The 16,312-nt window shown below is 35.9% G+C and overlaps 1 protein-coding gene across 4 annotated transcripts in view; it reads right to left on the minus strand.

Annotated features, from left to right (window-relative positions):
• Positions 1–16,312, minus strand: part of LOC137646987 (septin-9-like) — a 195,452-nt gene that overhangs the window by 174,628 nt on the left and 4,512 nt on the right. The window lies entirely within an intron of this gene.

Genomic DNA, 16,312 nt, shown 5'->3' on the forward strand with positions numbered 1-16,312 from the left:
AACCATACAAAATTAAAGCAAGTTTTTTCTTGGAACCTTTTTTCATGGGTTCATTAAAACTGAGTTATGGGCAGTGTCTCTTAGTTTTCCCTTTAATAATGGATTACTTGTTACAATGGATTTTAAAACTACTTAGAGGAGTCTTGTCCTTAGCTCAGATCAATGCCCGACATGTTTCATTCATATGCAGACAAAAATACAAAGTTGGCATGAAAACCAGAATATTCCAAACCTTTTGGTTAATAGAAATCATTTAGTTTTCTCTAGCAACTCAAGAAGCAAAAGATGATACCTAATACTTTTTACATCTATTGTTCACACACACACACACACACACAAATAATGATAAAATAAACACATAGATAATCTCGTGCTTAATAAAATTCAGATAAGATCTGAATTTCTTTTAAAGTATTTCATATTACCTCACACACACAACCCACATTACGGCAAAGCGCTATTTAGCGTATGTATATAAAGCAACGTGTTTTCTTTTTGTTGTTTTTATATTAAGCGAAGATCTTTCCCTTTTCCTGCAAACTAACACTAAAATACCCTTTTTGGCTGGTGCGAACTGACATGAAAGGGTGCAGCAGCAGCAGCAGCGCCCTGATCACTCAGTCATGAGTACATGATCTAACATCATTGCACAAACACTGCATCACTCTCTACTTGGCCATATCTTCTTGCGTAAACAAGAGAGGAACACGAATAAAGTCTGATATAACAGAAACCCACTTCAACATTCTATGTCAACTTTCTCACACTGTTTCATAGTGTGCTACAGTTTCTATACATAAAAGTATATCTCAATAATTCTACGCCAAAATAAACCGAAATATATACTATTTATAATCAGAAAATATTATTAAAATAAGGCAATGCACATAAGTAACGAGTCACATTTTAGTTAGTATTACAATAAAACGCAAATTCCACCGGGCAGTTTAATCAGACATGAATCAGATTCCATGTTAAGCAGATGGTTTCAAGAGGTGAATAAATCGGTTGATATATAACTGATCTAAAAATATGAGAGAGAGAGAGAGAGAGAGAGAGAGAGAGAGAGAGAGAGAGAGAGAGAGAGAGAGAGAGAGAGAGAGAGAGAGAGAGAGAGAGAGAGAGAGAATGTTTGGTCATGCAACAACAACAGAATAATTCATGCTAAGGATTAAATGAGTTATTTTTCTTTAGTGGGTAAGTTTCGTTTTGCTTCTTTCGTATTCTTCACGTTCGAGGTATTTTAATGAGAGAAACTCCGACTGACTAATCTTTTTGAAAGGATTCATTTCTGGAATCTGGGAGAGAACATTACATCCTTGTATATAATCTCTCTCTCTCTCTCTCTCTCTCTCTCTCTCTCTCTCTCTCTCTCTCTCTCTCTCTCTCTCTCTCTCTCTCATACAAAATAAATAATAAAAGCAAAACAATAGTTTAGAGTCCTTATGCCATCAGGATAGAACAGTGACTATAATCGTTACTCAGGGACAAGGTCATTCTTGAGAACATTCCCATCATATGATACGAAAGAAACTATTTGTTAAACTCCCCAGAAGAAAGAAATAAATATGAAGTATTCCAGAATCCTATCACCCCTAACTAAAGATTTCAATAACGGTAAACATCGTTGATCAATAATAAATTAGGAGAGATTAGATATATATCGCTGAGATATAATTGAAAAGTAATTTTGTTATAAAAGATTATTGAGGGAATGGAAACTAAGTAGTATTAAAAGAAAACAAAAGCATAAATCATATTCGTCAGAATGTATTTTGGAATTCCATGATAACACATAAGTTACTACAAAGAAAACAGACGTCTGTAAAACCACAAACAAGAATTTTTTTAAGTTGGACTAAATCTAACTTAGTAAAGATACTGATCATTGGCAAACACAAGAAAAGTCAAACACATTAAGTATTGGAAACTATCAATATTGCCCGGCAAGTAACTTCATCAGATAATATTAGTTTTTAAGGAAAAAAAAATTATCACAAAATCCTAGAATTTTAATTTATAACGTGTAGTTACAGAGTTACATTGTGATGTTTGGTAATTTTATAAGATTGAATAAAATATCTGTAACACGATTAATGGCAATATCAATAGCACGAACACATGAAGCGTAGCCTACAGGTGACTTGGAATTAGTGACCCCATTACAGAACTACAGGATAAGAAAAATAGTTGTTGTCGTTGGTTTGGATTGCCTTACCTTATGTAAAGCAAGGGCTCTTGCATTGGCAGTCCATGATGAAAAAAAATTATTTTGCACGTGTAATCAAATTGGGTTAGATTAAGGTGGTTTAATCGATTATTCAGGGAATAACTATAGTGGTTTCATTTGATCATTAATATGACTCAAGACTCCAACAATGATTTAATTAAGTAAAAAAGGAAACATTATTTAAAATTCTTGGATGTTCTTTTATCATTTATAATCTAAAATTATATTCTGTCGGCATTCTAATCGTACAAGAAATAAAAAAAAACGCTTAAACGGCTCATTGCCTCTAAAAATTTTCCTCTATAAAGGACTCGTTAAAGGTGTAGGCCTACTTGAACATGCAAATTCTTTATTGTACGAACAATTTCGAACATACAGAAGAGATGCTGCAGAGACCGAATACTTCATGGACTTGGTCAAGACAGGAAAACGAGAAGAGCTGACAGGGAACATATATACACAGAAGAACCTCTTTAGTTACGACGATCGCAGTCAGTCTTAAATAATACCAAATTTCGAGCAGATATAAAAATAAAGAAAATACGGCTCGTCCTTTGGGTCGCCCGTTAAGATTTATTAACAAAGTTATTTCAGGCAAAGAAAAGATTGTTTGCCATGAGCCAGAAATATCAAAACATGGAAACCGAAAGGCGTATGTGACGCCCAACTTTTGACTTATGTATAAAAATAATCATTCAAGAATTTACTGCAAGTGGGCATCTCCCTTTATAATGTGGTGGTACTTGTTATCAACCCTGGAAAGTCCAGGAATAGCGTCACTTCTACCTCTGTTTTTTTTTTTTTTTTTTTTTTTTTTTTTCTTTTTTTTTTTTACTATAGATATGATCATCACCATTCACCAATAGAAACGCCTTCATGGTCTCTTCTTAAAATCCTGTCTCATCAGAGTAAGGCTGCGTTTTGTGCGTTTTGTTATTGCCTAGTATTAAATTTGAATCCTCTTTACGCACTCTCCTTCCAGTCCATTCCATATGGAGCTTCTCAGCAGAGCCACCACATTTCCACATTTCCTTATCTATGGCATCTATAGGGATTTGCAATAACGAATATTAGGACTGGTTGGATTTCTACTCCGATCATCAACTTGTTTTCATTTTCTTTTGCTTGTTTGACATGATTTATGTAAGCTTCCTTCTTTCAAATTAGAAGCGTCTCGCTGATTTATAACGATATCCATCAATTTCTAATCTTATTTCTATTCCCCAGCAGTTGATATGAGCGTTAATCTCTCGTGTACTAGACCTTTTGCATAAAAAAATATTCTATACATACACAAATATATACAGCGTACACATATATTACATAGTAATGTGTATTTTGTAATTCTATCGACCCTGATAGTCAGTCGAATTTAGTGCTTAGTAACTAAAGTAGAGAATGTTGTCAATCCCAAAAACTTCCGGAGAATTGGTAGGTTAACACAAACAAGGGTCAAATCCCGAACACGTTAAAATGATAGACGCATAAATAGTATACCAGTGCCTAAATCTATAATTTTTCCAAGACGGTTTAAAAAACAAGTTAATGCAAAGCAATTCAACTGACTGAAATTTGTTTTTTAACTCCGTAGTTAGGACAGGTTCATCTCAACCCATTGAAAGACCCTACGTATGCAGAAATGTGCAGACAGACGGAAACAGACAGAGAAAGATAGGTTACATGATATGATTGGTCTTGCGAATATGATAATTCATCGTTTCTTTCCTTATTAAATACTGTCCACTTTTATCATAAAACGTTTCCAAGAGCATTCTTTGATGGTTTTACTCAGGGTAATTTATTTATTTATTTTTTTTTTTTTTTTTTTTTTTGATAAGTGGATAATTGCTTATGAAGACAATCATACAGGGGAAATAATTCTTGGTATGAACATCGCATTGAATAATTGCCCCGAGAGAGAGAGAGAGAGAGAGAGAGAGAGAGAGAGAGAGAGAGAGAGAGAGAGAGAGAGAGAGAGATTGTTCAATTGCATTCAGGTTATCTGGTGAGTCTTATCTAGACAAAAATAGCCTTTTGATAAAAAATTGTGCATCCCATGGTTATCTAAATAACCATATAAAGATCTTCAGATAAGCAATTTCGCAGTGCAAAACAAAACATAAAAGAGCTGCAACTGTTGAATGAAAACATTCTGCTGTTAATGTGGACAAATGTAACATAAGGCAGAAGATGTAGGTCCTGAGTTTAGGCCAAAGTCATTAAAAGAGTCGCTCGAGACCACCGAAAAGCCAGCACAGATGGTTTGGTCACTGGCTCACTTTACCACTTTCAACCGGCTTCAAACACTTCAGAAGTCAGGACAGTCTTATAAATTGTCTTCTCTCACTATACACAGACGAAATTCAGACAGTTTCTCTGTTCCTTACTTTAATCAGGCACTGTAATTCTAATTTTTTCGCTGCCCTCTGATCTCTCATTCTTCTAACGTTATACACATATCCTGCCATACGTATAAATCATAATTTTGAGTTTTCTTTTGCAGACATAACATAAATTTCACCACAAAACTAGAACATGGTGTAATGCAACTTTCCTGTCAGGCATAGATTATATATTTCTAATGTGTTGACCTGAGAAATAGGAAACATTGTGCTGGCTTTATTCTTACCTGCACCTCCAGCTTTTATTAATGGCAATAGTAAAGGAAGGGAAGAATACAAAATATGAATAAAAGAAAATGAGCTTTCTATGTCTGACCCGACACAATACTCTATGTATATCATTCCCCTAGTAAAGTATTACACCTGACACGGAATTCCACTTAAAGATTGTTAAACATTTTCCAGTATACAACTCTAACCGTGCACACATATTTCTTATATCTTGACAAACGCCAATTGTGAATCTGTGATGAGTCATATCTACAAACCATTGATGTCTGACAAACCGGAAAAAATTATACTGAATTCTCCTAAGATAATGAGATTAGAGTTATCGCAAATTCTAATCTATAAAGATACGACGAATACATGTTGGATATAAGTTAGCAGATTACTACGAATATCAAAACCCTTTAAGCCCTGTTGATGCTAATCTTGTATGGGAAAGAATGCAGACAGCGTAGTTCATAAGCAATAAATAAAGTAATTGTAAATACAAATTTCACAGGTGTACTTTTATGGTAGCTTCATATAAATAGATCCTTGTATTAAATATTTATTCTTTCGCAAAAAAGGAAAATGTTTTCTAGACTCAACTGTGTCATCAAATTTAAATAACTGTGTCTACATCGTATTTTCCCCTGTGGAAGTGCTAAGCTTATACAGCCCATAGGTGAATATCTTTAGACACTGCTTGATGTTATAGCTTTAGTGTGTTCTCAAATTGGTACCTTCTTTTTATACCATACAAATCTTTAAGTTACGTGATTACATCCGAATGGCAAAGAAAGCCAGACTTGAAGCCCTTGTAGCATAAATTTTCAGGTTTTAGTTGCTTTAGCAAACAAGCAGCCAGTAAAAAAACAATAAGAGCAGTGCTACAAGCATCATGAGTCTTGACAAAAACAACAAAAATAGGCACTAAATCAATGCCGGTAAGCTTGCAACAGTTATGGTATGCTGTCACGTTTCTCTTGGTATCACAATGAAATCATATTATGTTCACCTCATGACTTTTCATACAAAAATGATAGGTTGGAAGGATGTCTCCATAGAATATGCAGTTCATGATAATATTGGTTATATGAGGGTGTGTCCCTGTGATATCAGTCACAACACGGATTGATTTCGTCTATCGAGTCCCGTTGGAAGGACCCCTGGCCGGCGCACTAGTACTGGATATTATGGGGTCCTTGGGAGCGTCCCTTTCTTTTCTAAAAAGACAGGCCAACCTTTCTGACTTGCCTTTTCTTATTATTATTATTATTATTATTATTATTATTATTATTATTATTATTATTATTACTGCTAGCAAGGCTACAACCCTAATTGGAAAAGCAAGAAGCTAAAAGCACAAAGCCTCCAACAAGGAAAAATAGCCCAGAGGGGAAAGGAAATAAGGAAATCAATGAACTATAAGAGAAGTACAGATCAAATTAAAATAAAATATTTTAAGAACAGTAACCACATTAAAATAAATATTTCATATATGAACTATACAGTAAGAACTTAAAAAAAAAAGAGAGAAATAAGATAGAATAGTGTGCCAGTGTATCCTCTAACCATAGACAGTGGAAGACCATGGTACAGAGGCTATGGCACTACCCAAGACTAGAGAACATTGGTTTTATTTTGGAGTCCCCTTCTCCTAGAAGAACTGCTTACCAAAGCTAAAGAGTTTCTTCTACCCTTACCGAGAGGAAAGTAGCCACTAATCAATTATAGTGCAGTAGTTAATACCTTGAGTGATGAAGAATTGTTTGGTAATCTCCGTGTTGTCGTGTGTATGAGGACAAAGGAGAATGTGGAAAGAATAGACCAGACTATTCAGTGAATGTGCACCAAAGGAAAATGAGCCGTAACCAGAGAGAAGGACCCAAATGCACTACCATTTGGTCAAAAAGGACCCAATAACTCTCTAGTGGTAGTGTCTCAACGGGTGGCTAGTGCCCTGGCCAAAATACTCTCTATGTCTCTTTTTGTCCAACTGTCCAACTTCTTCAACTTTACCCTGCTCTAAGTTCTCTTACTTTTAATCATCCTCGAAAATCTAGGTTTTGATAACCATAAGAGCGTAGGCTAATTAGGCACTGAGAATTACGAATCTCACCACGCATCCACAATTTAAATAATTCACGAAAGTTTTCCTCTCAGAATGGCGCCCTTTTCCTTAAATCCAGTTCATTCATCTATCTGTGGAGTTATTCACAAAAGGAATAAGTTTTAGCCGCATTCGTAGGCGTAGCTCTTGGCATATGATGCAAGATTATCCGGGCTTCCAGGATTCAAACTTGGGTAGCATAAAGCATATGTCGATTAATTTAGTGACGGAGTCAAAGACCACGAAGAAAACAATAATTTGATGTTCAGCGTCAAATTAAAGCATTGAAAACCTGTCACTCATGGCATAAAAGAAAGTTACCGTCTATGTGAGTTAATACAGTAAATTATCCAAAAACCGAGAAAACAAACTGTAAATACTATTTCTGGGAAATAAAACCGAGCATACTACGAAAAGATAAACGCTCCTCTCTCTCTCTCTCTCTCTCTCTCTCTCTCTCTCTCTCTCTCTCTCTCTCTCTCTCTCTCTCTCTCTCTCTCTCATAATCGAAATTTCTTATGAAAATCAGCTGTAGGGTTATGTCGCAACGAGTATAAAAATGGATGAAGGAGACAAATGATGGAAGAGATAAAAGAGGAAGTAACAAAAAGCAAGATCATCATCATTGTCAATATCAAAACGTTTGATGGGATCAACTGGTTAAGTGCGCTGTTGTTCTTCAAGAGTGTAGGCGTCAGCAATCTCCATAATGACCAATATCCGCCGCTTGTTCTAAGGGAGAAAAGCATTAGGATTTTGCTCAGGGTCATATTATTGGTCTCGACTAGAGCGAATACACATTACTTCTATAAAAAGAAAAGACTACAATCGTAATCTGAAGAGAAAAGGTCTGGCGAATTCAGAAGAGTTACAGTCTATTTTCCAATTTAAGCTGTAAGTTATGATGAGCAATAAATAGGAATGATAAACATCATGTTTGAACGTAAAAGTTCGATTAATTTCATTTGCGTTGCGTTGTGTACAGTATATGTCTGTGTGCATAAATGTAGCTAGAGAAAGTTTCATAACGAAGTTTTATTTTTTGGGGCCATTCGCCGTAAACTCGTCGTCAGATGAGTGTCGTGTATTTGTTTACACAAGAACATTACTGATGTATCAACTAAACGGATGGTCTGTGACCGAAGTGAGCAATAATTCGTCCGATTGCTTTTACATAAGAGAGGGAGGAAGGAGAAACTGAGAAATCCTTAATATAATTTCTAAGGTTCTGCCAAACAAACTTTTAAAGCTGGTAGGCTGCATTTAAAACTTGTCAGGCCTTAAACTATGGTAACCAATAAGTCTACGTGACTGGACGCGTAATATCAAGATTGACAACGCAGGTGCAAAATTCAATGGCCCACAAGTGTTGAGATATGAACTCTTGATTACCATAGAATACGGGAAGTAAAAATATATTGAATTATATTCCTGATCTCTTATCAAATCTCAAGCAATCTACAGTCTTTTCTGCAAAAAAAAAAAAAGAAAAAAAACATAGGCCTATATATGACATAATAACAACAATCATTGCTATTCCGAAACCAAATGAATTATTCGATAACCATATAGGCAAATCTCACAATAATTCAATAATTGCTTTTTTTTTTTTTTTTTTTTTTTTTTTTTTTTTTTTTTTTTTTTTTTTTTTTTTTTTGTCTAAAGCAGATTTGACTGAACAAGCACCTTTTTCACCATTCCTTACCAGCCCCTGGTAGATTAGGGGAAAAGGGGACTGGCAGCCGAGCTTAATCTTGAGGGAAAATACATGACAAAACCTTTTCTTAAACGATGCACGAATGTAATCCAGGAAAAAAAACAGAAAAAAAAATTGTAGCACAGAAATAGAAGGGCCACCAAACCATGCAATGATGTGCAGGGTTAGCAGGCTATTCAGTGTTACGAGGTCTCCTGTGTGTAGAAGATTAATCTCAAAAGAAGAGTTAGAAAAGCATCGGTGAAAGAGTCAGCGTAGAAGTCTCCATGCTCAATAATAATGAAAAGATACAAAGTAACGTTCGATCGAATTAGATTGGACTGAATTATAAAGGTCAGGCCAGACTGGAGCTTGGCGCCGAGTCATAAATATCCAAAACATGTGAGAAATATGAGATCTCATTAAAGCACTATTTAAAAAAAACACATTCACAAATTATTTCATGAATTCTCAAATTTAAACAAAATGAATAAGTTTATAGGTAATGGGTTGGCCAGAGCACCAGCCACCCGTTGAGATACTACCGTCAGAGAGTTATAGGGTTCTTTAACTGGCCAGACTGTACTATATTAGATCCCTCTCTCTGGTTACGGTTCAATTTCTCAACACATACACCGAAATCTGGTCTATTTTTTCCACATTCTCATCTGTCCTCATACACTTGACAATACTGAGATTACCAAGCAACTCTTCTTCGCTCAAGGGGTTAAGTACTGTACTGTATTTGTTCAGTGGCTACATTCCTCTTGGCAAGGGTAGAAAAGACTCTTTAGCTATGGTAAGCAGCTCTTCTATGTGAAGGACACTCCAAAATCAAACCATTGTTCTCCAGTCTTGGTTGAGAGTTCTCTTGCTTGAGAGTACACTCGGGCTCAATGTTCTATCTTATTTCTCTTCCTCTTGCTTTTTTATTTTTTCAAGTTTTTGGAATTTATATATGAAAGATCTATGTAGTTTATCTATTTCCTTATTTCTTCCTTCAATGGACTCTTTTATTCCCAGCTGGAGCCCTTGAGCTTTGCATCCTGCTTTTCCAGCTGGGGTTGTAGCTTAGCTAATAATAATAATAATAATAATAATAATAACAATAATAATAATAATAATAATAATGTTGAATACAGGCTAAACCCTTTGAATTCCTTTATGTCTCGGTATATTTACCACATTCAGTCCCATTATGATATAATCAATATCTGGTACTCTTTGTTTTCTTTTATCATTTATTTACGTATATGGTATATATACATGTGTATTATTATTATTATTATTATCATTATTACTAGCCAAGCTACAACCCTAGTTAGAAAAGCAAGATGCTATAAGCCCAAGGGCTCCAACAGGGAAAAATAGCCCAGTGAGGAAAGGAATTAAGGAAATAAATAAATGATGAGAAAAAATTAGCAATATATCATTCTAAAAACAGTAACAGCGTCAAAACAGATATGCCCTATATAAACTATTAACTACGTCAAAAACAGATATGTCACATATAAACAATAAAAAGACTCATGTCAGCCTGGTCAACATAAAAACATTTGCTCCAACTTTGAACTTTTGAAGTTCTAGTGATTCAACTACCCGATTAGGAAGTTCATTCCACAACTTGATAACAGCTGGAATAAAACTTCTAGAATACTGCGTAGTACTGAGCCTCATGATGGAGAAGGCCTGGCTATTAGAATTAACTGCCTGCCTAGTATTACGAACAGGATAGAATTGTCCAGGGAGATCTGAATGTAAATGATGGTCAGAGTTATGAAAAATCTTATGCAACATGCATAATGAACTAACTGAACGACGGTGCCAAAGATTAATATCTAGATCAGGAATAAGATATTTAATAGACCGTAAGTTTCTGTCCAACAAATTAAGATGAGAATCAGCAGCTGAACACCAGACAGGAGAACAATACTCAAAACAAGGTAGAATGAAAGAATCAAAACACTTCTTCAGAATAGATTGATCACCAAAAATCTTGTAAGACTTTTTCAATAAGCCTATTTTTTGTGCAATTGAAGAAGACACAGACCTAATGTGTTTTTCAAAAGTAAATTTACTGTCGAGAATCACACCTAAAATTTTAAAAGTCATACAAATTTAAAGACACATTATCAATACTGAGATCCGGATGTTGAGGAGCCACCGTCCTTGACCTACTTACAATCATACTTTGAGTTTTGTTAGGATTCAACTTCATACCCCATAATTTGCACTATGCACTAATTCTAGCTAAATCTCTATTAAGGGATTCAGCAACCCCAGATCTACATTCAGGGATGGAATTGATGCAAAAAGAGTAGCATCATCTGCATATGCAACAAGCTTGTTTTCTAGGCCAAACCACATGTCATGTGTATAAAGTATGAAAAGTAATGGGCCAAGAACACTACCCTGTGGAACACCGTATATCACATTCCTATACTCACTATGGTGCCCATCAACAACTCTTTTAGATCTATTACTTAAAGGCCTCCAAGGCCTTTACGAAAACCAAATTGCAATTTAGGGAGTAGATGATTACCTTCAGCAAACCTATTAAGACGTTTTGCCAGAAGACGTTCTAAAACTTTAGATAATATGGGAGTTATGGAAATTGGCGGTAATCAGTGGGACTTGAGCTACCACAAACACATTAACATAGAGGAATAACATTACCAATTCTCCAACAAGTGCTAAAAGCTCCTCTTCTTGCTAACTTGCGCAAAATAACAGATAACTTTGGAGCTGAGAAATCTGCAGTCTTTATAAAAAACAAAGGAAAAATACCATTTGGGTCTACACCTCCATAAGCATCAAGGTCCATCAACAGAGCTTTAATCTCACGAGATCGAAAAGCTAAACTAGTTAGATTAGCCTCAGGAAAACAGGAATGAGGAAGTTCAAGTTTTTTTCATTACTCTGTTTACTGTCAAAAACATCAGCCAAAAGGGTTGCCTTTTCCTTTGGACAGTGAGTGACTGAGCCATCTGGTTTAAGTAAAGGAAGAACTGTTGCATCTACACCAAAGAGTGCAGATTTAAGGGTACACCACCATTTATGTTCCTGAGTTGTAGCAGAAAGGGTTTCTTTTATGGTTAAATTGTACTCCTTTTCAGTTGAGGCATAAACTCTCTGAGCAAAAGCTCGGAGCTGAGTATAGTTGTTCCAGGTCAAATCTGATCTGTTACCCTTCCAAAGGTGATAGGCCTCCTGCTTCTCCAAATAAGCATGTCTACAATCATCATTGAACCACAGTTTGTCCTTCACTCGGTACCTTAGCACACGAGAAGATATACGCCTATCAATTATGTTGACTAGATTCTCATTCAAAGGAACAACAGGATCTACAATACTATATAATTGTGACCAATTCAAGCACAAAAGATCATTAAAAATCCCATTCCAGTCTGCTTGGGATTTCATATAAATTTTACAAGAATATGATATATCAGGGACAGGCTGCTCAGTCTTCACTACTAATGAAATCAAGGCATGATCAGATGTCCCGACTGGAGAACCAACCTTACTAGTTATAACACCAGGGGAGTCAGTGTATACGAGGTCCAAGCAATTACCAGACCTGTGAGTAGCTTCATTTATGATTTGCTCACAGCCTGATTCAAAGCCAAAGTCTAAAGCTCTTAAGACATGGCGATCGGTAGGAGAGATAGAACTTAATCACTCCCTATGGTGAGCATTAAAATCACAAACAAAGACAAAAGAAGCCTTTCTATCATCTTCTTGTATCTTAGCCATAATGGTAAGAAGACAATCGAAGATAGAATCATCCATGTCTGGATTCCGGTAGATCGAACACAAATAAAAGTTGTTATGCCTGCCACAAACTTTTATTACCTGAATCTCATGACATCCACATTGATAGCAGGACTTATGAGAAGCAGGGTACTCGGTCCTAATATACACCGCCATTCCCCTGGCCCTAGGGATGGCATCACATTTCAACATTATTGACTTCTTAAAACCAGTTATAAGGAGCTCAGATGAGTGCCTCATATTAGAAACGAAAGTTTGCGAGCACAAAAGAATATCATACTGTCTGGACGCAACTGTAAGGTCTTGCATATTTGCATGAAGACCACGAATATTGCAATACAGAAGACAACATTGACGAAATCTAGGACGTACTGGTCCCGGATTTCGCTTAATGTCTCCAGACAACATAAGAATTAATAGAAATAAAAAAGACATCATACTTAAAAACTAGATTAACAAGAATTATAACAAAAACAATATGTATAGATTTATAAATAAAGTTATTGATGATACCCATAGACTATAGTAAAAAGTCGGAAAAACTGGTCAACATGGAAGAGCCGATACACCATGCAAGGCTAAATACGCTCCAGGATAGCCACTTCAACTGAAGGGAGGACAGTAAGGATGGTTTTGAGAAGTAAAGGAATCAGAAAAAGGAAAAGACAACCTCTTGATAAACCACCATGCATCCATGGCCCTTCTATTAATAAGCCTGCCCAACACACCATTTGAAAAAAAACAAGAGGAAGAAAAAAAAATAATAATAAGATAGAATAGTGTGCCCGAGTGTACCCTCAAGCAAGAGAACTCTAACCCAAGACAGTGGAAGACCATAGTACAGAGGCTATGGCACTACCCAAGACTAGAGAACAATGGTTTAATTTTGGAGTGTCCTTCTCCTAGAAGAGCTGCTTACCATAGCTAAAGAGTCTCTTCTACCCTTACCAAGAGGAAAGTATACTGAACAAATTGCAGTACAGTAATTAACCCCTTGGGTTTAGAAGTGTTAAATATCTCATTGTTGTCAGGTGTATGAGGAAAGACAAGAATATGTAAAGAATAGGCCAGACTATTCTGTGTAAGTGTAGGAAAAGAAAAAATAAGCCGTGACCAGAGAGAGGGATCCAGTGCATTACTGTCTGGCCAGTCAAAGGATCCGATACCTCTCTAGTGGTAGTATCTCGATGGGCGGCTGGGAAACTATATATCAATAGAAATAATGTTATTTATATATAAGATCATCTTTTTCATAAATTCTTAGCGTTAATAGTTTCAGTGCTAAGATAAGTAAATTAATAAGTGATAATTTAAAACGGGGATGGCATTGAAGAGATTGATTGAAAATAACGATTTGATGCTGATATCAGACTAAGGTAATTGCAGCAATCACTTCTAAGATTTCTTCGGCGAATTTACCATCGCCAATTTATTTCCATCGCTAACTGACACATTTTGAGCAGCACACATTGGTATGTTCAACCGACGGTAACCTATTACAATTATGGAGCACACTGGTGCACTACAGTACTCCTATTACCGTCAGGGATTCGAAAATGGAGGCCCGGTTATAAAGAAGACGGTAGTGTGCAGAGCTAGTACTGCTATGACCCTTACCGGTTCCCTGAAAGATGCAGTCGCAAGCAGTCAGTCACCTTCACATTGATTGTCTAAAGATTGCAATAATGCACAGGGACTAATGAGGTCATTCAGCGATCATAAATACTAAAATCCTGTTATAAACAAGTAAAAATTAAAAACCGACAATTGGCTTGACCATCTGGCTATAAAGTTAATATAGTCTGCTTCCCATATTCTTATGATATTCAGCATTGGACTAAAAGTCAAAATCAACACATCTCCACTCTAAATAGCTGATGGTAATTACGTAATAAGTGGCCGTTTTATGTTTATTTATCTTTGACACTGATGATTTTCTTTTATTCAAATAAGACAAATATACCTTTCAATATCGAATTCACTCTGCTACAGGATCACAGACTGAGAGGAAAATTCGTTTTATAGATACCTCCGTCATGCTAAGGATTCAAATCTTAACCATGTGTTGCAAACTCATTAATGAGCTATCATGGTGGAGATGGGTTGATTACACACCTAAAATACAGACTCCTGAATTCAATAGGAATTTGTGCAGTGCACTTGTGCTCCTCTTCATGGCCTATTAATGGAGTCTACTACTGGGATTTCTTCGACTCAGAGGCATACCTTGGAGTCCTTGCCCAGCCAGAGGCATTTATCATAAGAGAATTTTTAATGGACATATGGATATATGGATATATATTCTCAAGATTAAAATTCGACACCAAAATCAAAATCAAACTGTGTGTGTGATATTATTACACACACATACGTATACACACACACACATATATGTATATATATATATATATATATATATATATATATATATATATATATATATATGCAATTAACACTCGTGATTTTAATCAATGTAAATATCAACCACAATGGCATTTAATACCGAATTCTACCTTGGGAATATATATCTACGGGAATTCATTTGGGGTAATAGCTTCTGGCTGGGCAGAGATTCGAACCGCTGCCTTCTCAGCCAAAACCTTACCTGCGAGGACTCTACCAACTGAGCTCTCTTGATAGCTCAATTGGTAGAGTCCTCGCAGGCATGATTTCAGCTGAAAAGGCAGGGGTTAAAATCTCTGCCCAGCCAGAGGCTATTACCATAAATAAATTCCAGTGGATATATATTCCCAAGGTAAAATTCGGTATTAGTTCATTATACTAATTCACAAAAGGGGAGACACAAAAGAGCTGAAAAAATTACTGCCCAATAAGTTTACTCTCAGTAAAAGGCAACCCTTTTAGTCAATGTGTTTGTCAGTAAGTAGAGTAATGAGAAACTCGAACTTCCACATTCCTGTTTTCCTGAGGCTTAACTAACTAGTCTAGCTTTTTGATCTCATGAAATTAAAGCTCTCTTGATGGACCTTGATGCTTATGGATGTGTAGACCCAAATGGTATTTTTCCTTTGTTTTTCATAAAGACTGCAGATTTCTTAGCTCCAAGGTTATCTGGTATTTTGCAAAGTTAGCAAGAGGAGCTTTTAGCACTTATTGAAAATTTGGTAATGTTACTCCACTATGTAAATCTGTTTGTGGTATCTCAAGTCCAACAGATTACCACCCAATTTCCATTATTCCCATATTATCTAAAGTGTTTGAACGTCTTTTGGCAAATGTCTTAATAGGTTTGCTGAAGGTAGGCTAATCATCTGTTCCCTAGTTTGCAATTTGGTTTTCTTAAAGGCCATGGAGCATGTGATGCCCTTCTTACAATCTCCAATACTGTACAGAACTCCATTGATTGTGGTCAGGAAGTTTGTATGATTGGCCTTGATTTTAGTGCTGCCTTTGATTGCGTTATTCATGAGGCAATTGTTTTCAAACTCATACAGTTGGGAGTGGGTAGTTCGTTTCTGAGCATTATTATTGAATTTTTAAGTAATAGATCTCAGACATGTTGTTGATGGTCACCATAGTGAGTATAGGAATGTGATATCTGGTGTTCCACAGGGTAGTGTTCTTGGCCCATTACTTTTCATCTTATATACAGTACACATGACATGTGGTTTGGCCTAGAAAACAAGCTTGTTGCATATACAGATGATGCTATTCTCACTGCATCAATTCCATCTTCTGAATATAGATCTGGGGTTGCTGAATCTCTTAATAAAGATCTAGTTAAAATTAGTGCATAGTACAAATTATCTTGTACGAAGTTGAATCCTAACAAAACTCAAAGTATGATTGTAAGTAGGTCAAGGACAGTGGCTCCTCAACATCCGGATCTCGGCATTAATAAAGTTTCTTTAACTTTGTATGACTCTTAA

Source organism: Palaemon carinicauda, chromosome 9 (genome assembly GCF_036898095.1).
Source record: "Palaemon carinicauda isolate YSFRI2023 chromosome 9, ASM3689809v2, whole genome shotgun sequence".
Classification (NCBI taxonomy): Eukaryota; Metazoa; Arthropoda; class Malacostraca; order Decapoda; family Palaemonidae; genus Palaemon; species Palaemon carinicauda.